The sequence below is a fragment of the Cupressus sempervirens genome, chromosome 9, assembly GCF_028749045.1.
Source record: "Cupressus sempervirens isolate cs-2001-9-10 chromosome 9, ASM2874904v1, whole genome shotgun sequence".
NCBI lineage: Eukaryota > Viridiplantae > Streptophyta > Pinopsida > Cupressales > Cupressaceae > Cupressus > Cupressus sempervirens.
Window position 1 is genome coordinate 208506526 of NC_143126.1, and position 23484 is coordinate 208530009.

Consider the following 23484-nt stretch of genomic DNA (forward strand, 5'->3'; position numbering starts at 1 on the left):
GTTGTCTTAAGCTAAAACGATTTGCAACAATATAGATTTGAAACATTTTGTTACAGATGAGTGATTTTGATTTCCACGTCAGACTTGCACTATTAGTAACAATATGGAATAATATTTGATCAGATTTGTTTCATTGATCACTCATACACTACCCTCCTTGATGTCTTCTTGCTATAGAAAACCTTTTAGCACAAATCTATGGTGGACAGAACCATAGTTTGTTTCTAGTTTATAAATATGGATCACATATTTTTTTAACATGCATCTACGTAAGTGTCCTTGCTATCATCTCCATGGATTATGGATTGTGGATGATATTTGTAGCAAACATGTCTATATCAAATTTGATGGAGCTTTGTATTGGTGAAAGAGCTTCAGGAAGATGTATAGTAGGCAATAGGAAGAACCATAGGCGACAGGAAGATCTGTGCCACAAATCAATATGCTACAATAATAAAGATTAGTAAAACATAATCAACAATGAATTTTTCCATATTTTAATCCCAAAATAGTATTAGATATTACTTATTTATATTAAATCATATGCAACATAAAATAGGAAAATGATATGAAAATGGAATGGAAATAGAATAAAGTAGTGAGCAAGAAATTATATGAAATTGATTTAAAATATGGCGTAAAAGGGGTCATACTTGGCTCTCATCAGTTGATAAAGGAGGAGATTAGTAGTTTGTAATTGTAGATGTAGGATATTGTTAGAGAGTTTGACCAAGTCATGCAAAACTACTAGAGGGGAGAGAACTCTAGGGCAACATATTGATAAACTCTTTGAGGTGATTGGTAACACTGAAGAGGTTAATAATTTAATAAAATGTGTTCCATCCCTCAAAGCCAAAAATATAGCTCTAGATCAACTAATAAAAGATTTCTAGAAAAAGATAGATGGCTTGGATAATAGAGTAGTTAATATGGAGAAGATGGTCAAAAAACTGGCTAATTAGAATTGCTCTATTTTGAAGATAGTGGCTAACAACATTAACACTCTCTTGAATAAATTTGAACAAGGGGAAGGTCAAGGTGATCAAGGACCTAGCAAGTGCACCATGGCCAACTCGAAGAAGATAGAGGGTGTTAAAGCCAAAGAAATGAATGATTTGAAGGACTCTACTAGAAAACATTCATATCTTGCAGATTAGGCATCGGATCTACTGAAGACCCTTTAGCTAGTTTTGAATTATTTTTTTGCTTTCTTTTTGTTGTCTTTTCTAGCTTGTTGTTTCTAGCTACTTGTTTTAGCTTGTACTACTCTTGGTGTTGATGCATAGTTCTTCTAGATTTCTTAGTTTTTATTTCTCTGCTACTCTGTAAAAGGTTTCAAGTCCTTTAAAACCTAATTTTACTTAATCAAAACTAGATTTGCAACATAGAAACATAAATAGATTATTAACACTCATCAAATATAAAAAATGTAACATTAACTAACAAAAACTATCAAACTATCAAACATAACAATATAAAATATAATAAATAAATATCAAAATACACAAGAATAAATGATTTACAGTCCATTAGCTATTGTAGAATGGGTGCCCTTCTTCCCATCAGATGATAGAGATGAAGCTTACAAAACTATGATAGAAGTGATCAACACTGGTCCGCTTCACAATATGTGTGCGATAATCATGCCAAAGACCTTACTTAGGAATAGTGTATTCAATCTAAGGATTATTCTCCCTACCATGAGGTGCATTTAATTTGTCAACCTAGGGATGTATACTTGAAATGGTTGGCACAGTATGTGCACTAGGTTTCTTAAAGAGTCATTATGCTTATGCTGCAAGAAAGTAAAATGCAAGGAAAGAACCTGCAATAGTGCTACAAGAAATTAACACATTTAACTCTTCATTGAAATGAATGATAGAAATTCAATTAAATGGTAACCTATATTCCAACTCAAACCATCCGCTATAACTATTCTCATAGATGTTGCAGGAACACTCACAAAGTATGATGTTGTAGGAGGAAACTTACAACTTCTACTTCAAATATTAGAAATGTTGGAAGTAAATCTACACTACTCTAGTATAATCCACCTCCCAAGTGGGCCCCCTTGGTTAGCTTCTACTAATCTACTAACAAAAAATGTACACATATAATTATTTCATTATATTCCAAAATTCCCTACATAAGAACAATACATAAAACTGTAAAAAAATTCGCTATGAGAGTCAACAATTTCTTTTCATAAACTTTTTCCAACCTCTAAAACTATTGATCCAATCCCTATAAATAGAGGATCAACACTTATTCTAAAATAGGAAAGAAAAGAAACTAACTACAAATATTCTAGAGAAAAAGAAGGAAATATAACAGTTTGTGGTACAAACAATAAAGTCTAGATAACCAAGTCAACACAATAGTAAACGTAGAGGAAATATAGCAACTTTTCATCCCTAAATTCATGGAATAATGGCTCCTCCTTTGTAGCGGTCATGTCTCCTAATACCGTTATGGTTCTTCCATCATGAATGGACTTTAATGTTTCTCCTTGAATGTTGTCAACCATCTCTAGCTTCTTCCCTATCAAGTTAGTTATGATGTAGAAATATTTTCAAACAAGCATAATCAAATTAACTCCAAATATTAGAACACATATTTTGATAGTTATATGAAATACTACATTATATTTATAATATTGGCAAAATATAACATACTATTTACCCATAGGTTAACAGTTCTATCTGGACTTAATCATAGGTTCAACTAAACATAAGTTCACAAATGTCTTGGCAATGTTAAAATAGAGTATTTTAAAATTGTCATAAAATAGAGGCAATAATTAGCATCATCATCTACCCCTTCGTAATTTTGATGCTTGTCCTCAAGCATGGCATCTTCTAGTGATTGATCAAAAATCTCCAACTTTAGTCCTCCCTCTCTTGCTAATTTTGAAGGTGTAGTAGAATCCTTGTGTTCTCTCCCAAACTTTCCTTCTATGGTCCTCTTGCAACCTATCAAGTTGTTTAGATTTGATATCATATAGGGGCAACATGAGCATTAGTGGCTACATTGTTAGTGGAACCCGTAGTTCTAGTCTAGCCTACCTTCCAAATTGTATGTATTTTAGAGCTCGGTGAAGGGTTGCCTCTAATTTAATAGGACTGTGTGGCTTTGATCTTTTGAGTCCTTTAGGTAGTCATTCCCATCTACTTTTAACACCAAACATGGCTCTTTGAAAGGTAAAGCAAGGCAGGTTATCATATTCTGCATATAGCTTTGTTCTGGCCTCAAAGATTCATTTTCTTATCTCCTTGTGCTTATCCCCATAGGTCAATCTGAAACAATCCCTAAGGATTTCTTCTTCTTGATCACTCTCGACTCTTAATAGCAGGGGTTCTATTCTTCCCCCATCTCTATAATTGTTCAATTTTCTATCATAATTAGCTTCATTGTGCATCCAAGACATTAGGGCCCTCAAATGTATATCTCATATGTAAGATAAAGGATTCTATTGAGTTTTTGTAGGGATAATGAAATTATGCACATACAATTCAGAAAGTAAATTTTGCTGCCAGGATGAAAGAGTTTTGTCTAAACCATAGAATTCCCATGCTGACTTAAATTTTACATTTATGTCTTTGAGGGTCAGCATAAGTTGGAATAAAAGGAATTTTTCTTTTAAACAAATAGCATATATCCTAGGTGCTGGTCTACAAGTAATTATTTGATCAGCCAATTTGAGGGCATGATCCATCTTTTGTTTCTATTTTGCCAATTGCTATCTTAATTCTATAATTTCTTCACCTTGATATGATATAACCTTCTTCATCTCCTTTTTCTTCTCTTTCCATAGGGCTATTGTCATCACATGTTTATTATACCACCAAAAAATAAGCATTTGTAGGGTAATTGGGCCACTTTCTTCCTCATATTTATTTCTCCTCTATTCCCTTCACGATTGTTCTAAGAAACTTGTAAACCATGTTCACTTGTAGGGAACTAGGCCATTTTTCAAACACGTTCACGTTTAGGTTCCATAATGCACGCCCTATTTTTTATCGAAAATGGGGACCCCCTACTTTATTTTTTGGCTTTTTAGAGCCCTAGTCTAGGGTCCAAAACTTTTTTTTGAGATCTTTTAGTCCCCTAGTTGGCATTTGAATCCCAATCAAGGGGGTACGTTTGTTCAAAGATTAGATATTTAAAGCTGGAGGCCTTTTTAGCAAAAAAGGGGGTGCACCAACACACCTAAATAGGTGAACTAATGCACCAAAATATGTGAGGAAGTGGTTTTAGAGCTGTACTACCACAACTGTGTAGCTGTGCAATTGTAGAGTTGTGGACCTCTGCATTAGACCGTAGGGTGAGGGGCTATAAAAACCTTTCCCCCTCCCTTTAACCATTTCTTCCATTACCTCCACCAAGCTTGAACAACCATAGCTCTAAGTTTTGTTGGCTCCAGTTACTCCCCTGCACTAGTCTTTGACTATAACTTCCACACCTATTAGGTGTGATATCTACTCCACTCCTTCCTTCTTGTTCCAGTGATGATGCACCTAACACACCAATAATAAAGATTGGTGTACATCAGTGCACCATTAGCACATCAAAACCTTTTTCTCATCGAAAACTTAAAAGACTTTAAAAATTCACAAAGACCCACTCTTAGTTGGATGGGCATCAACACACCTGCTCGGGTGCACCGATGTGCACCCATTTACCTTTTGGAAAACTTAAATTTAAAAACCTAACTCAAAATTCAATAAATCTTTTGGTGCACTACTGTGCACCTAAAGGACATAAATAAAATTCAAAAGGATTGTGCATTAGTCAAACCGATTAGGAGTGCCTGATGCACCAATCTAGTATATATAGGGTTTTTTAATAGCTTGTGTTGGTTGTAAAGAATTTTTTTAAATTTTTTTATTTTTATCTAATTTAGTTCTAGGATATTACCATCCATTTTTCTTAATCCCAGACTAATGGATGTCCTTTTGTGCAGATATAATGGCATCTTCATCATCTTCCCTTAGCAAGAAAATGACACCAAAACCTATGGTCTTCAAGTTCCAAGGCATTCCAACAAAGTCAAGGTTTCAAGATGAATACTTAGACATCAAGGATACTAATTTAGGGTATACTAATTTGGGGGAATTCCTAAATATTTGCAACAAACCAACTAAGAGGTTACAAATGTTTTTGCACTCATCTGATTAGGGCTTGTCAATGTAGCATCAAACCTAGTGTCGACACAATCTTCAAAGCTTGTCATGACACTTGCAAAACACTTTGTCCCTAAGGAGAGGGTTGTGAAGAGCATAACAGGAGAAATTATCCTTGATTTGTGCCCAAAGAATATTGAGAAAGTATTTCATTTTTCACTGGCAGATCATTATATTAGGCTTACCCACAAAGAAGTAGAGAGGTGGTATCGAGAATATATTGAAGAAGCCTCTAAGATCATTTAGTCCTCGTACCTCATAGAGAACACTCCTTTGGGAAAGAAGACTAGAAAAGTAGATATGACCAGAGGATACATGATCGAAGACATTGGATACTCAATCATACTTTTGAGTAGAGTCATGGGTTCACCTACAACTGGACACCTAAATATCTTCATGGTGCACTTCATTAAAACAATAAAGAAAACATAAATGCCACTGGATTGGGCTTCCACTCTTAGTGAGAATTTGTGTGAACAATTGGTGGTAGTAAAGAACAAAAGGAAGTTATATATGACATCATATTTGGTGTATGTGTTGGTCGCAAGAGTGAAAAACTATCCAAGGTTATACAAGAGGGGTAACATGCAAGATGCTAACACTTGACCATACATTGTGTACCCTCAACTAGTAAAGAAGAGGCTCTTAGAGAAAAACAAACAATATAGAATTATGAATGATGCCATCATATTCGCTATAATTTGATTCATAGAAGAGGATTATGTGAAGAGATTATCAGATAATGTAGTGGTATCGATAATAGTACTAGGAGCATACTCTATCCAATTTCAAACTTTTACATATTTTAGGGTAGCTGGTACCACCGTTAACCAGAAAAAGCACCTGAGGTATCCTTGTGATAGACTTGTTCTCTTGGATATTTCTCGACAAATCTTATCTACCTATGACAGAATAGAAGGCAACATAAAAAATGTTGGACCTGGCTGTTGACTATGGGACGATATTTGGTGGGTAGAACATTCTAGCATGAAGAGGCTATTGAAGATCATTGGATGAACGCAACAAATGACTATGATATCTGAATAAGGGATTATTGTAGGATGAATTTTTACCTAGAAAAGAAGGTCCTAAAGATAAAGATTCCATTAAAGATATTACAACAAGATCAAAGGAATAGCTTGATCCTCTATTCAACTAGGACAAGATTGGCAATAGGCCCATTATGAATGCTGAGGTTGATAGGGAGGAGAATTATGATATGAACCATATGGAGAGTCATGTTATTAAATTGACATAGGATTGGATTGAGAAACCCTTAAAACTTGATCCAATTCCTGAGATAGTGATCTTTCATGTACAAGCCTACCCAACCAAAGGTAGAGGGAAGAATGTTATTGTCCCTACATTTATGGCTTAGTCACCAGTGAGGCCTAAGATGGTACATCAACTCAATAGGTTATTTGTTTACTATCAAGCTCAGAAGGGTGAATGCCAAAGCAAGAGGAAAAGAGCTTCTCCTCCAAGAGTTGAACTAGAAGAGGGTGAAATCCCAGAACCTCCATAGCAAGGAGAAGGAAATGTACAAGGGCTGAAAGATACTAGTGCTCCACAAGACCAAGTTGATCCCCAAGTGCCACCAACTACACAAGCCCAAGATGATCCTCAAGTATCAATAGTTGTACCCAGTCAAATAGAGGCAGAAGTTGAGATACAAGAATTTTCCCCACCTTAGTGAATAGAACAAGCATCTCCTTCTATGCCTAAAAAGGGAAGAAAGATCAAGACTCTAGTAAAAAAGAGGCAAAGGGTGATCAAGAAAGTAGTTCCTTTCCCATCCATCCTAGAACCTATCCTAGAAGAAGAAGAGGAGGGTGAGGAGGATGAAAAAGATAATTTACCACTTATTTAGAGAACCATGCTAGCTAGAGCCACATAACAAGAAAGGAGAAAAAGTTATACAACTATGCCTCCATCAATCCCATAAGAACCTCTACAAACTACTACATTAGAGGATGAGATGCAATAATGGATTAATGAACAATATGTAGAGGGCACTGATGTCTTTGAGATGTCAAATTTTAATTTTATGCCTGTAGGTACTAATGAGGCTAATCATTGCCTCTATTTTATGATAATTTTAAACACTCTATTTTACTTCCACCAAGACATTTGTGAACTTATGTTTACTTGAACTAATGATTAACCTATGGGTAGATAGTATGCCATATTTTTCCAATATTATATATATAATGTAGCATTTCATATAACCATCAGAATGTGTGTTCTAATATTTGAATTTAATTTGATAATGCTTATTTACAAATATCTCTGCATAATAACTAACCTGTTAGCAAAGGAAGTTGAAGATGGTCAAAAGTATTCAAAGGGAAATGTTGAAGATAGCCAACAACATTTAAGGAGAAAAGATGTTAAGGTTTAGCCATGGTGGAAAAAAGTCATAACAGTATCAAGGGACATGACTGCTAATATGGAGAAGCTATGAAGAATTGCTGTATTTTCTCTACATTTATTATTGTGTCAAAGCGGTTGTCTAGACTTTATTATTGATTCCATGAGCTATTATATTTCTTTCTCTTTCTTTGGCAGATTTGTAGTTAGTCTATTTTGCTTTTCTATTTTAGAATAAGTGTCAATCTTCTATTTATAGGGATTAGACCAATAGTGTTAGAGGTTAGAAGAAATTTTATGACAAGAAACTATTGACTCTTGAAGTGAGTTGTTTTTACAATTTTATGTATCATTCTCATGTAAGGAATGTTTGGAACATAATAAAATAGCTCTTGGTTTACATTCTATGTTGGTAGATTAGCATAAGCTAACCAAGAGGGCCCACTTGGGAGGTGGATTAGATTAGAATAGTGTAGATTTTTTTTCAAGCATCTTTAGTATTGCAGGTAGAAGTTGTAAGTTCCTTCCTATAGCATCATACTTTGTGAGTGTTCCTGCATCATCTGTAAGGACAGCTATAGTAGATGAACTTAGTTGGAATATATATTAGTATTTAGTTGCATTTCCAGTATTCATTTTAGTAAAATGTTAAGTGTGTTAGTTTCCTATAGCACTAGTGTGGGTTCTTTCCTTGCATTTTACTTTCTTGCAATAGAAGCATAATGACTCATTAAGAAACCTAGTGCACATACTATGCTGACCATTTCAAGTATACATCCCTAGGTTGACAAAATTAAATGCATCTCATGGTGGGGAAAAATAGTCCTTAGATTGAATAAACTATTCCTAAGTATGGCCTTTGGCATGATTATAATACATCTGTTGTGAGACGGACCATTTTTGGCACTATTGCTAGGGATGGTGTCAAGCTAGGAGCATTCTTGAGTCATAGTTCTTAGTTAAGTTTTTTTAGAAATTTGTAGTCTTAAAGCTTTCTTCACCAGTGTGAAGAATTCAATTGCATGCATTGAAGAGGAAGATGACGAGATGAATATGGAAGATTTCTTCCATGGGAGTCTATTAATTTGAATGAAGCAATTGAAGAAGAAGAAGAAGTTGAGTTTCCATTTGAAGATGTAAGCCCCTTTTTCCCTACAGAATCGTCCTCAAGAGTAGAACCTATAGATACAAGTGGTCTTCAACCTTTTGCTAAAATTTTGACCAATTTACTTGATAGTACTAATCCAAATCCACTAGTTGTTAACAATTCAGTACCCAATGTTCCTTTTCAATAGCAACCTCATAATCTAATACCTTCAGTAATGGCACAACCTACTTTTCCATTTCCTGTTCCGAGCCTCATAAATACTGATAATCTCAAGAATATACCCGTAGCTACTCTTCCAAAGTTCTATGGCCTTGCAACTAAAGACCTTGATACTTTATTGTTTGAATTTGACATACTCCATTATAGTTTTGACTACAACACTGATGCCCATAAGCTCAAATTATTTCCAACAACATTGAAAGAGTTAGCTTTACAATGGTTCATGGGCTTAAGAGCCAATGCAGTAGGAACTTGGGATGAAATGCAAACTCTATTTTTGGATAAATATAAAGAGTATTGCAAAGCATTTGGTTCAAGAGGAGATGATATCTTCAGGACATCACAAAAGGAGGAAGAAAAATTGGAAGACTATGTTTCATGTTTCTTGTATACACTGCAGAAGAACTCTCATCATGTGTTGTTTGAGGATTCACAAAAGCTAGTCTTTTTGAGAGGTGTGAATGATAACTGTCTAGAAGCACTAGACATGATGGCTAGTGGTGATGTATATCAATCTTCTTGGGATGAGCTCAAGAAAATATAACAAAACTATTCAAGGCCAACTATGAAGAAAGGCTAGGAACCTTGTTCCACACTCACTAAAGGAATCAATCAAGGTATTTCAAAGCTTGAGATATCTAATTTGCTTGTAGATTTTAAGCAAGGTATTATAAATGATGTTGCTACACATCTTGACATAATGACTACAAAGAAGAAGCATGCAAAATCTGAATTATAATTAGCTAAATACTGCCTCCATTGCCAGAAGCAAAAGAAGGATTGCTAATGAAAATTGGTTGCCAGCATGGAGAACCAACATCTTCCAACTGAGTACATCAAGATAGATGGAGATGATGAGAAAGTGTTCTTTGTTGTTCAACATCGGCCATGGGCCCAACGTCAAGGTATGCCTTAGGACCCTTTGCAAAATTCAAATTTATATGGTAATTAATGGAAAAACTATAATCCCCAAGGTCCTCCATAATATAATCAACCTAATTGGAATAATGCAGGGCAAAATAATCCATAACAACCCTAATGGTCTCTTGAATTCCCAACCATTCTGGCCCAACCAATAGAATAACCAATGGTAGGACCAGTAGAACCAATGGTAACCATCCCAAGGGAATTGGTAGGCTACAAACCAATCAAGAGGACCTCAACAGCGGCCTAACCAAAATACTAGTACTCCACAATTACCACCCCAACACAACAACTTGCACTAATGCCACCACCTATGAATCTTCAATCTCAAAAGTAGCCACAGTTACTTGCACAAATTTAGCCAAATCCAAATAACTAGTAGCTGCAACAACCTATATATATTGCTGATGCTCAACAATATCTTGCTTGTGCTCTCAATGTTGCAAATATACATATGAGATCTGGTACAAATTTACTAGCACCTAAACCACCTCTTATAACTAAAATACCAGATACTCCTACATCATCATAACCCCCAGTCTCTAAAGAGGTTGACCCAACCAATGTCACTATATCAGCTCAAGCTTAGCCAGTGGTGGAACCTCTTTTTCTAGAGAAGCTTGTACAAAGTAAACCTGTAAAAATAGAGGAATAGTCTTTTGATATTATTGATCAGTTGAAGAATATGCATGTCCAAATATGCTTATTCCAAGCTATTAAAGATGTTCCTATCTATGGAAAAGCCATTAGAGAAGCCTTCCTGAGGAAACTTGGGAGGAAGAAAAAGGACCCAACTACAACCCATGTTGTGGGACAATTGGTTGACATTATGTTAAGAAAATTGATCACTCCAAAATATTTTGATCTAGGTAGTCCAGTTGTGAATGTGAGTATAAATAGCCAGTCTATTAAAAATGCTTTAATAGATCTTTGTGCTACTATAAATTTCATGACCAAGGATACTATGAAGAAGTTGAAAATAGAAGGATTGAGGGCTACTCCAACAATTCTACAACTTGCAAATAGTTCTACTGTCACTCCTAATGGGATGATAGAAAAAATAGTTGTAACCTTAGACTCTGTAGAGTATCTTGCAGATTTCATAATTTTGTTTCCCAAAGTTAATTTATCTAGTTAACCTATCATCCTAGGATGAATATGGTTAGCTATAGGTGATATAAATATAAGTTGTAGATTAGGAAATATGACCATATCAAATGGCCAAGAAACAAAGAAATTTGATTTGTATCCTCTAGCACAACCATTACTAGATTTAAGCACATTTGTCTGGCCAGATTTAGGGGATAGAGAAGAAGAATTAAAATCTATAGCACGCCTTATGATTTTACATGGAAAATCCTTTCTAAAGCTGTAGGAAGAGGATTTAGTACTTCAGAGTATTTTTACTAACAATTGTGTGGTAGAAAAAGATGTATCTGAAAGTTCTGTGTTAGAATTAACCACATATGAGGAATGTGATGAGAATTGTACTCTACTCAAAGAACCAGACATTCTTCATCAACTTTTACCATGTCAATTAGATACAAATCCAATTTTTGAAGTTGCTATGATAGAGTCTACCACTACTCTTGAGCTATCCAAAGGTCATAATATTCATGTTAACCCCAAATTATCATCCACACAAATGGAATAGTTAACAAAGCTACTTCAAAAGTATGAAAAGACTTTTGCATGGGACTATGGTGATATGAAAGGGTTGAGTCCTACATTATTCATTTATAGAATATACATCAATGAAGGGTGTCTACCACTCCATCAACCCCAGAGAAGGATAAATCCAAGCCTTAGAGAAATAGTTAAAACTACATTGCAAAAATTACTTGATACTAGTTTTATTTATCCTATATCTGATAGTAGATGGGTGTCACACCTAGTCATAGTTCCCAAAAAGGGAGGGAAATGGTGGATTTGTGTAGATTATAGAGAATTGAACAAGGCCACAAAAAAGATCACTTTCCTTCACCATTTATAGATCAAGTTCTAGACACTCTAGCTAGAAAGAAGAATTTCTCTTTTCTAGATGGGTATAGTGGTTATAATCAAATTAGTATTGCTCCTAAAGATCAAGATAACACCACATTTACATGCCATGGGGTACTTTTGCATACTTTTTTTTGTCATTTGGTCTATGTAATGCTCCTACAACATTTCAACAAGTTGTTATTAGTGTATATGAGCAATGTAAGTATGCTAATAGAAACCAAATTTAAATAAAGCTTCTACAAACTAAAAAAAATTCATAAACTTCAAGATAGACTAAGATGAGCTCTCAATTGAGAATATGAGCCATTAATGGACTCTCTCAATAAGAATCTCTCTTGTTGAGTAGCTTTATCTAAATGGATAGGATGTATGCTCAATATGCTTCCAAAGGCTTCAATGGATGATTGTGGATTTTTGGTGTGGATAGATGGCTTTAGTATGGATTTGGATCTCAAAATAGCATTATAACTTTACTTCATGGATTGTGTTATTTTGCAAAGGGGAAGGATCCAATTTATAGGCAAGAGGCTTGAGGGTTTGAGGGCTAAGATGCAAGGATGGGAAAAAGCTTATGGAGGGCTCAGATTGCATGAGAGGAGAGCACATGGATTGTGCTTTCTTATAGCCAATCAAGGAGTGAAACATGTCACATGGTGAGAGGATGGAGGAAAGGGGAAGGATGAGTCAAAAAAGGAGGCTCAAGGGATAAAATCTTCATAAAGACCCTCATAATGACTTGCAAGAGCAATAAAAGGGCTTGTAAGAGTCATTTATGACCTAATGGACTTCATAAAGTTTTATGGTTGAGATATTTTGAAGGTGATGAGAGAAATTTCGACTTGGACTTGATTAGGAGGGTTTTAAGCTTGCTTAGGCTTGTGCAAATGATTAGAGGATGGATTAGGATGGTTTAGGATTAGCTTAGGGATAGGCAAGTGGATGACATTTAATGAGGGTGGGTGAAGGAGGAGATATTTGTTAACTTTGGCTTGGGTTCGTAATTCTTAACCCATGTTTAGGGAATGTGACAAGGTTAGAAGGGGATTAGGATTAGGTTTAAAGACATCTTCTAGAAGAGTCTAGACTTTGGATGAGGATAAAGACTTTCTAGAATAGTCTAGAACTTCTTAGGATGAGGATGAAGACTTTCTAGAAGAGTCTAGAACTTCTTAGGATGAGGATAAATTAGATTTTTAGGAAATAAATAAAGTTTTATTTATTTCAAGGGTTTGGGTTGAGGAGATATTTATTAAAACTATTTTTAATAAACATGAGGATTAATATTTAATTTTAATTAAATATTTTGAGTTGGGGTTAGGGGTAGGAAATGATGAGATTAGCCTTTAATTGAAATTAAAGAAGGATTAGAAGATTTTGGAAGAGGTTATTGGTCATAAGGAAATTGGCCAAGTTTTGGGAAAAAAATAAATTTTTAATTTATTTTAGGATTTTTGGTCAATTTATTAATTAAATAATTAATAAATAAGGAAATAATGTTTAAATAAGATTTAAACATTTTTGGGAGGGATTCCTTAATTAAATATTTTTAATTAAGATAAAGGGATTTAATGGCATAAAAATTAATTAATTAATTAATAAATGATGATGTCATCAGGACTTTTTCAGAAAATAAAAATACTTTATTTTCTAAAGGTTTTTAGGTGTCTACATTTTGCCCCTCTTTGATGTGATGCCGCAAGTGGCATGGCATCAAAGATAAGAAAATAAGATGCCCAAGGCTAGAGCAGAAGAGGAGAGAATGGACTATGAGATGCCCGCTCAAGAAGGTAGCGAGGAGAGAAAGCGAGGCTCGATGGCTTCTTGAAAAGTACAAGAATCCAAGATGAGCAAGGAGACTCAGATTGGCAAAGAGAAGGGGCTGAATTAGCTCAAACTCTCACTATGGGAAAATGATAAAGGAGAATCAGATGCACAAGAGGAAGCAAGCTTAAGACCTTAGGGAAGGTGGAGGATGAAGGAGCAGAGCGCTATAAAAAGGAATCCAGGATAGGGAGATGGATGAGGGGATTATAAAGCTGATGCAACAGGATTTCAAAGAGTCAGATTAGTGGAAGATGGGTTTCGGAGATCCCTAGGACTAGGATTATGGATCTCAAAAGATGAGGCTTGGTGGATTGATTTGGATTGGTGGATCCCTAAGACTACGATTGTGGATTCCTAAAGCTAAGAGTGATGAGTGATTCAAAGAGATACTGATGCATAAGCTGGGGTAGGAGAGATGGATACTAGATATGGATGGGGGATAATGGAGATGAAGGAAAACCATTGAAGCTTTTTGAGCGGGGGGATACTTCAAAGAGAAGTACCACCACGTAGTTGAGCACTAGATTTGCTATAGGACTATTGGTTAATTTCCAAGGTTACTAAGAACATCAAGGCCTTTTCACCAACTGTCCAGAGGACTGATAGAATGACTCAAAAAGAACACGCAAGGATTGCCCCAGCATCACACATGAATCCTAGAGGAAGCAGCGTGGAAACGACACTGGAGAACCCACAAGCAGAAAAGAAAAACAAACGAAAGACCTGATCAAGACCTTACGCTCTAATTGCCCCATTCACAGCATACCATGATATGGAAGATCGTGGCAACCTTGAGGAGGGAACAAGGAGATTGCTTGGAAAGGATACTTCAAGACCCAAAAGGGAAGATCCCAAATCAAAAGAAAGTGAAAATCCAAAAGAGAGCCGTTTGCCAACGAGATGGGTAGGACAAGGTACTAACAGACCAAGATCAGACATGAGGAAAGCTATATCCTGCAAGGATCTATCGGAGAGCACCGAAGCTAGTGGATTTGGATGAGTGATGCGTCTAGCAAGCTGAACTAAGAAAGATAACACTTTGGTGATAGGAAATCTAGCTAAAGGATGCATTGGAATAGCTAACCAAGATGTGCGATGGGTGCAAGATGCTGATCAACGATGAACTAACACAAAAGCTAGATAGATACAATGGTAGTAAGCTAAAGAGGATGTACAAGCTGACGGACCAAGATATTTACAAGTGAGCTAATCAAGATATGGTACAAGCTAACGGACCAAGATAGTTACAAACAGGCAAAAGCTCAGGATGATAGGATAGCAGGATGGCGATGTTGTGCAAGATGCGAAAGCTAAGGGTGGGGTCATAGCAAAAGATATGGATTTGGCAAGATGCATCCAATGATGATGAGAGATTTTGTGACCAAGGATAGCTAGAGGAGCAGGATGAGATGGCTGGATAGGATGGTAGATAGCTAGGATTATGATAGATATAAAGAGATGACATTGGGTTTGCATGAGGATAGCCTAGAGCTAGATACCAATGACAAGGGAGGATGGACAAGAGAAGATCTCCAAGGAATATAGTGCCCCCAATTAGAAGATAACATGCGGAAGGAGGTCTTATGATGGATGTGATAGGATTGAAACTAGGATGGAAAAAGCTGAAGGCGCTAGGGAGATGGATGATAACTAGGATGATGGGGTGAGGTTGCAGAAGATTAGTGGATGGTGTGAGATGGAAGCTGGAGGATGGAGGATAGGTGGATAGATTGGAAGATGGAGTTGGATGTCAAGAGATGACCAAAAGCATTAGGGTGATAGGCTAAGCTGGGGATGGCGGGATTACGCATGATGTTTGTTTGCCAAGTTTTCATCATGGTACTTGTCCAAGGCGCTTGACTTGCCAAGTTTTCACCAGTGGACACTTTATTTTTTTTTATTTTTTTTTGACTTTTTGACTTTGGACTTAGCTGGAATGATTTTGGCTTTCTTCAGCTATTTTGGCTTTTTTTGGGATTTTTCACTAGCTGTTGGAATGTTCAATTTTGTTGCTAGTTGTTGGTACACCGGATGTGTGATTTATGCAATAGATTGGATTAGATGGGATTGATGGTAAGAGATGGAGGGATTAAAAGGTTGGAAAGGAGCATGAGATAGGGATGCTTGCAAGAGCAACATTGGCACATGTTGGAACGGGTGTGAAAAGAGCATATAGGGGATAGATGGTAGATGCGGGCATGATGGAGGATTTGTGGAAGCGTGCTTGGGGATATAGGCACCCAAGATGGAGTTAGGAGATGGGAGACATGATTCACTAGATGGGGGATTAGCAATGGTGGGTGCCATTATGCATTGGGTTTCAACTTTTTTCTTGGGGATCCACATGGTTTTGGATTTTCTTTTCATAGGTTGTTGCATTATTTTGCATTCTTTGATTGGATTTTGCCTTTTTGGAGTATGTCTTTTAGAATAGACATATGATTGCCTAGGATGTGGATTTTTAGCTTTATGCATTTTGAAGTTGGCATTCACATTACTGTGGTAAGCTTTGGGAAGATGGTTAGGAGAAGCTTTGTGAGATGGAGAGGATATGAAAGTGCATGTAGGGGGATGATGATGGATGATGTGCCCTGATATGTGCCTTTTTTGATCTTGCATAGGAATGGATGGAATAGGATTTTTATGATGGCTAATAGGAGGATGGAGGATGGTAGATTTTGGGACATAGGGACCCAAAATGGATTTAGTAGATGAAGGGGGGATATGGTAGGTTGTTTTGGGTTGCAAAGATGGTGGAGGGGGGATGACATAATATTTCTTGAAGGAGTGATGGGAGGCTGGCATGGTGGGCTTGGAGATAGGCTTGGTTTGGGGGTGTGGTGTACCAACACCTTTAGATGGTGAGCCTTTGGATACATATCCAAGACCATGAAATCCTAGATTTTTTTGTGCAATAATAGGCTCTCTGATTCCTTGCTCTTTTGGTCCTAAACCTTGACCTTGATAATGCCATCGATTGAGAATTTGAACAAGCTGAGGAAACTTTTTGCTTGCAAAAAATGGTAGAAGTGATTTATTAGGTGTATTGCAATGGGGAGATACTGTTCTTAATTCTTCTGCTGAGAGAGGGCCACCATGGATGAATGTAAGTGCACCAAGAGGGTAGATTATAGATGGTGGAATAGCTTGGATAGGTGGTAAGATGGAAGCATGGAGTGGGGGAGATGGAAGGATAGGATCTTGATGTAGCTAGTGGGATGACAAGATATCTTTTAGTGGAGGAGATATGGCTCGAGGTTTTAGAGATGGAGGAGATGGTGACTGCACTATGGATGGAAGACATGGTACGATGATATCTTCATTTATGCTTTGGGGGATGTCAACATGCTTTTGGGTAGGATCTTGATAAGATTGGTTTGGAGTGGATGGTGCAATAGGAGGTGAAGGGATGGATTCTTCAAAGGCAGCAGATGGATAGATGGGAGATTCAGTAGTGGAGATGGGTGAGTAGAAGATGGATGCATAAGCATCATTATGAGTGATTTGGGAAATGCTTGGAGGCGATGTGGATAGGATTTGGAGGGATTTGACAGGTGGTGGGATTTTGATGCTTGCGGGAAGTGGAAGGATTTTAAGCAATTTGATGGATGGTATGGGGATGATAGCTATGGGAGATGGAGGTGATATTATAGATGGGGAAGCTTCATCACTGACTACTTCACATGGTTGGATTAGATGACATGGCTTATCGACTGTTGGAGGCAACTTTTCTTGTATTTCCTCTAGGAGATTCCTTGGAGACTCATGTGTCGAAGGTGGAGGTGGATTGACAGGAATAGCTAGTGTGATGGGGGTGGAAGATTGGAAGCTTGGTTGATGGGGTGATGGAGGGGAAGCTAGAATATCAGATGGCATGACTAGATAGTTTGGAATAACTCTTGGATTTTGGGGGATGCTTGGGGGAATGTTTCTAAGGCTTTCAATATACCCGTCATAGTCAACAAGATTTTCATCATCATTGGAATAGGAGGTGGCGGGAGCAAGGACAATGCGACCAAACACATCATGATAGGATTGGTACTTCATGCTTTGATGATGAGTTTGATGGGGATGGGGTCTTGCATATGGATGAACACGGAAGCTCATGGTTGGATTTGGATTAAGCATAGATTTTGGATTGGCTGATGAAAGATTTCCTAGGGAGAGTCAAAGCTGTATGACAGACCTAAGGAGGATTGGCTGGAGATTTTTGGCTTTCCTGTGGATGGAAGACTTCAAGGGCATGCTGTCAAAAAGTGAGAGTTTTTCTTTCCTATGTGCTGGATTTGGTGGTGGCTGTGTCAACTTGAGGATAGACTAATGATCCTATGGGCATGACACGAGATTGACCACTTGTGGATCCCAACCTTTAGCTCAAGGTGATGAGGGATACAAGTGACAAAGCTGGATTACCCTAGACAATGCTCTGTCAAAGGGATAACCTTGGTGAGATTGGTTGATTGGTAGGATTGATTGGATAGCAAACTCTGGCAGAGTAACAACAACTCTTTAAAGGCTTGGGTGATTTTGGATTGGGTTGCTAGCTGGCTGGGGGGATGATTTGGAGAGACTTTGGATTTGGGATTGTTCTAAAGGAAGGAACTAGATAGATTTGGTTGCAGCGGGGGAGCTTGGATGATTTTCTGATGAGGCAGTGACTACGCTAAGTATGCCTTGAGCTGGGAGATTTCTGCTTTTTTGGGATTTTGACCAAAGTTGGCAAACATTCATTCAAAAGCTATGAACAAACAAGAAGACAAATTTTTTTGAGCAAGCACGTCAAACACACCAACATCTTAGGAAGCTTTCTACAAGGATAAAATTTGTTATAGCTAGGGAGTCCTCGATATACGCAAGGTACGTGAGGCCCAAATCCATAGATGAAACCAAAAAGATGTCACACAGCCGAGAGGAGTGGTAACCCACTTCTCCTCTTTCACTTCTCAAGGGTATAAAGTTCCTTGAGGCTTAGCCTGAGTGACAAAATCTTGATTCTAAGAGAGGTGTCTTTGGATTCACCTCTCGATTTTTGTACTCCGTCGGAACGCTGGAGTTGAGGTCGTCCCAAGGGGTGATGAAATCCCCAAGCAGGCCTCCTAAAACTAAAAACAAGGTTTTGGATCCTAGTCTTATGCACCCAAGATGGCTTGCAAAGGCGACAAGGGGAGAGAAGATTCAGATGACCTTGGGCTAAAAAGTAGAGTTCTTTTCCAATTGATGATTTAGATTTTGTAAGCTATGATTGAAGACACTTGTGATTATAGCATACAATGTTCATTCCAACTTGATAGCGTCGTCAACATAATGGAAGTTGAGATATCATCAACATAAGAAATGCGAGCGTCATTGAAAATGCGTCAAGACCATGCGATGTTCATTGATTGTTAGGCATTCAAGATTGAGTGTGAGTTTGTTTTAAGCCCAAAACAAAAGTGTGTGAGATTCGATTTCAAGCGCGCGTCCGGAGGCTCTCCATGTTAGTTGTTGTTCAATTTTAGTGCCCAAACTTGAAGTGTGATCGATTTAATCTAGAGTTTTGATCATTTAAGAATTTTGATAAAGTTAAAGCAAACATTCAAAGACCAAGTGAGTGAGTTAGACTGTGGAACATTTAACACCTTTTTCAAGTAGACCCATCCCCATAAATGGTGCTGAGATTGAAACCAATGGTTAATATTTGATGGGTGATTAGAAAAGAGGTGAGTCCAAGGAACTACTCAAATTGATTTTTACAAATTTGTATTTTAACTTAACAAGGTTTCTTAAATGTCCAAAAATCAAACTTTACCTAGATTGCATATGGAAAAGAGATTTGTTTTGTTCACTTTTTAGAAGCTCCAAATGTTGCAATGGTTAATTGATCCTTGGCATTCAAGATTGGATTTTTTGTTTTAAGCATGCATTCAAGGAAAATTTGATTTTAATCCATGGCATTCAAGAGTGATTTTAGCAACATGCATTCAAAGACAAGTGGTTAAACATTCAAGTTTTTTCCTTTGAGCATTCAAGATTGAGATTTTGTGTGTTGTTTTAAGAACTTTGAAGTGCTTTGTTTTAACCTTAGATCATTCAAGATTGTTTTGGACTCAAAAGTCAAAATGACTCTTTGGACTTTGGTTTTCATTCAAGATTTTGTGTTCTACTTTGCATATTTTAAGCCCAAAAATGATATTCCTAGATTGTTTTGATGCATGAAAAGCTTAAGAAACATTCAAGATTTTGCAACAAGACATTTGTTTGGAACAAATAACAAAGTTTTTAAGACAATTTTTGGCAACCATTTAGGACTCTTAGTTTTCATGAGATTTTTTTAAAGAACTTTAGTGTGCACTTAGTGTTGATTTTGAACCTTTTGAAATGGAAACTTGAAGTTCTTTTTAAATTCCCAAAAATAAAGTGTTCCTAACTTTGCATGAATGCATCTAAAACCTTGATGTTGCAAGGGTGCAAATGATTAGATTGGTTTAGTTTCACTTGTTAAAAGATTTTTTCTTTTTTGCAAATTTTTAATTTTTCAATGGGTTTAAGTATGATTTGGGGGTTCATTTTAAGCACTAAAAAGAAGTGTGTATGATTTTGCTTCCTTAAAAAAAAAAATGGCCAAGATCTCCCACAAGAAGAAGACGAAGAAGTAGATGGAATAAGAAGAATATAGACAAGAAGAGGAAGAAGAATTCCAAGTGCTTTGTCCACCTATAAGCTTGAAAAATTTGCAAACACTATGAGATAGATTATGAGTTCCTTTGCCTTTTTCATGCTCATGTGGACCTACAAAACCAATTTATACAATCCTACCAATCAAAAAAACAAACAAAATTAGCCAAAATTAGCAAATGACATACAAAACTTGACTAAAAAAGCTAATGAAGATGACCCATGCGGGGTCTCACCGGGCGTGCCAAAATGTATATGAGCAATGTTAGTATGCTAATAGAAACCAAATTTAAATAAAGCTTCTACAAACTAAAAAAAATTCATAAGCTTCAAGATAGACTAAGATGAGCTCTCAATTGAGAATATGAGCCATTAATGGACTCTCTCAATAAGAAGCTCTCTTGTTGAGTAGCTTTATCTAAATGGATAGGATGTATGCTCAATATGCTTCCAAAGGCTTCAATGGATGATTGTGGATTTTTGGTGTGGATAGATGGCTTTAGTATGGATTTGGATCTCAAAATAGCATTATAACTTTACTTCATGGATTGTGTTATTTTGCAAAGGGGAAGGATCCAATTTATAGGCAAGAGGCTTGAGGGTTTGAGGGCTAAGATGCAAGGATGGGAAAAAGCTTATGGAGGGCTCAGATTGCATAAGAGGAGAGCACATGGATTGTGCTTCCTTATAGCCAATCAAGGAGTGAAACATGTCACATGGTGAGAGGATGGAGGAAAGGGGAAGGATGAGTCAACAAAGGAGGCTCAAGGGATAAAATTTTCATAAAGACTCTCATAATGACTTGCAAGAGCAATAAAAGGGCTTGTAAGAGTCATTTATGACCTAGTGGACTTCATAAAGTTTTATGGTTGAGATATTTTGAAGGTGATGAGAGAAATTTCGACTTGGACTTGATTAGGAGGGTTTTAAGCTTGCGTAGGCTTGTGCAAATGATTAGAGGATGGATTAGGATGGTTTAGGATTAGCTTAGGGATAGGCAAGTGGATGGCATTTAATGAGGGTGGGTGAAGGAGGAGATATTTGTTAACTTTAGCTTGGGTTAGTAATTCTTAACCCATGTTTAGGGAATGTGACAAGGTTAGAAGGGGATTAGGATTAGGTTTAAAGACATCTTCTAGAAGAGTCTAGACTTTGGATGAGGATAAAGACTTTCTAGAATAGTCTAGAACTTCTTAGGATGAGGATGAAGACTTTCTAGAAGAGTCTAGAACTTCTTAGGATGAGGATAAATTAGATTTTTAGGAAATAAATAAAGTTTTATTTATTTCAAGGGTTTGGGTTGAGGAGATATTTATTAAAACTATTTTTAATAAACATGAGGATTAATATTTAATTTTAATTAAATATTTTGAGTTGGGGTTAGGGGTAGGAAATGATGAGATTAGCCTTTAATTGAAATTAAAGAAGGATTAGAAGATTTTGGAAGAGGTTATTGGTCATAAGGAAATTGGCCAAGTTTTGGGCAAAAAATAAATTTTTAATTTATTTTAGGATTTTTGGTCAATTTATTAATTAAATAATTAATAAATAAGGAAATAATGTTTAAATAAGATTTAAACATTTTTGGGAGGGATTCCTTAATTAAATATTTTTAATTAAGATAAAGGGATTTAATGGCATAAAAATTAATTAATTAATTAATTAATTAATTAATTAATAAATGATGATGTCATCAGGACTTTTTCAGAAAATAAAAATACTTTATTTTCTAAAGGTTTTTAGGTGTCTACAATTAGCATCTTTGCTAATATATCAGATGATTGTATGGAAATATATATGGATGACTTCATAAGATTTGGAGTCACCTTTGAGGAAGCCATAATGAATATTGAAAAAGTTCTGATAAGGTGTCAAGAACATAATCTGGCACTTAATAGAGAAAAATGTTTCATGCTTATGTAGGAAGGTGTGATACTTGGTCATTTCATATCAACTATGAGAATACAAGTGGATCCAACTAAGATAGAGGTAATTCAAATGTTGCCCATACCCATAAAATTGAACAATGTAAGATCTTTTCTGGGTCATCCTGAATATTATAGAAATTTCATAAAAGACTTCAACAAAATAGCTAGTCCCTTGTATATATTACTGAGTAAGGAAGTTGAATTCATTTGGACACTTGAATGTAATGAAGCCTTCTTGCAGTTTAAGAAACTTCTCACTACAACCCCAATTTTACAAGGCCTTTATTGGACTTTTCCTTTTCACATATATACAGATGTTTTTGACTATGCCATAGGTGTAGTTCTAGGACAACAATCTCAACATCTTGAAAATGCAATATATTATTTTAGCAAGAGCCTTCATGGACTTGAATTAAACTACACAATGACTGAAAAAGAACTGTTAGTAGTAGTTTATGCTCTGAATAAATTCTAGCATTACATTACTGGCTATCCCATATTTGTTCATACTGATCATTCAAAAATTAAATATCTTATGAACAAACCTGCTATAACATGCATGTTAGCAAGATGGTTACTATTGTTGCAAGAATTTGATATCACCATTGTTGATAAGCCTAGAAGAGCCAATGTGGTATTTGATAGTTTATCAAGAATCCACCATGATGAGAATGACACTAATCTAATAGATGATGCATTTCTAGATGAGAATTTATTTCATATTGCTAATCAATCTCAATTTATTTCTCTTGGATTGATAATATCTTATTTTACACTAGACCTGATCAAGTTATGAGAAGGTGTGTGAGAGAGGACGAGACATATGACATTCTACATGCATGTCATAATGAACCATGTGGAGGGAACTTTGCAACAAAAAGAATAGCCTTGAAAATTTTAGCAATTGGTTACTATTGCCCTATACTTCACAAAGATGCAACCAATTATACATGGAAGTGTGACAAGTATCAAAGGATGAGCTCACCAACAAGAATAGATGAAATGCCTCTCAATCCACAACTGACATTAACATCATTTGAAAAATGGGGTATGGACTTCATTGGTCCAATTGATCCTCCATCCAATGGGAAATCATATATCCTTGTGTGCACTGAGTACTTGAAAAAATAGGTTGAAGTCAAAGCTATGAAGCATGCTTGTGATAAAAAATTTGTATAATTTCTGTATGAAGAAATCTTTACTTGCTATGGTGTACCCAAAGAGCTAGTCACTGAACAAGGTGCTCAATTTACTTCTAATATGATCAAGG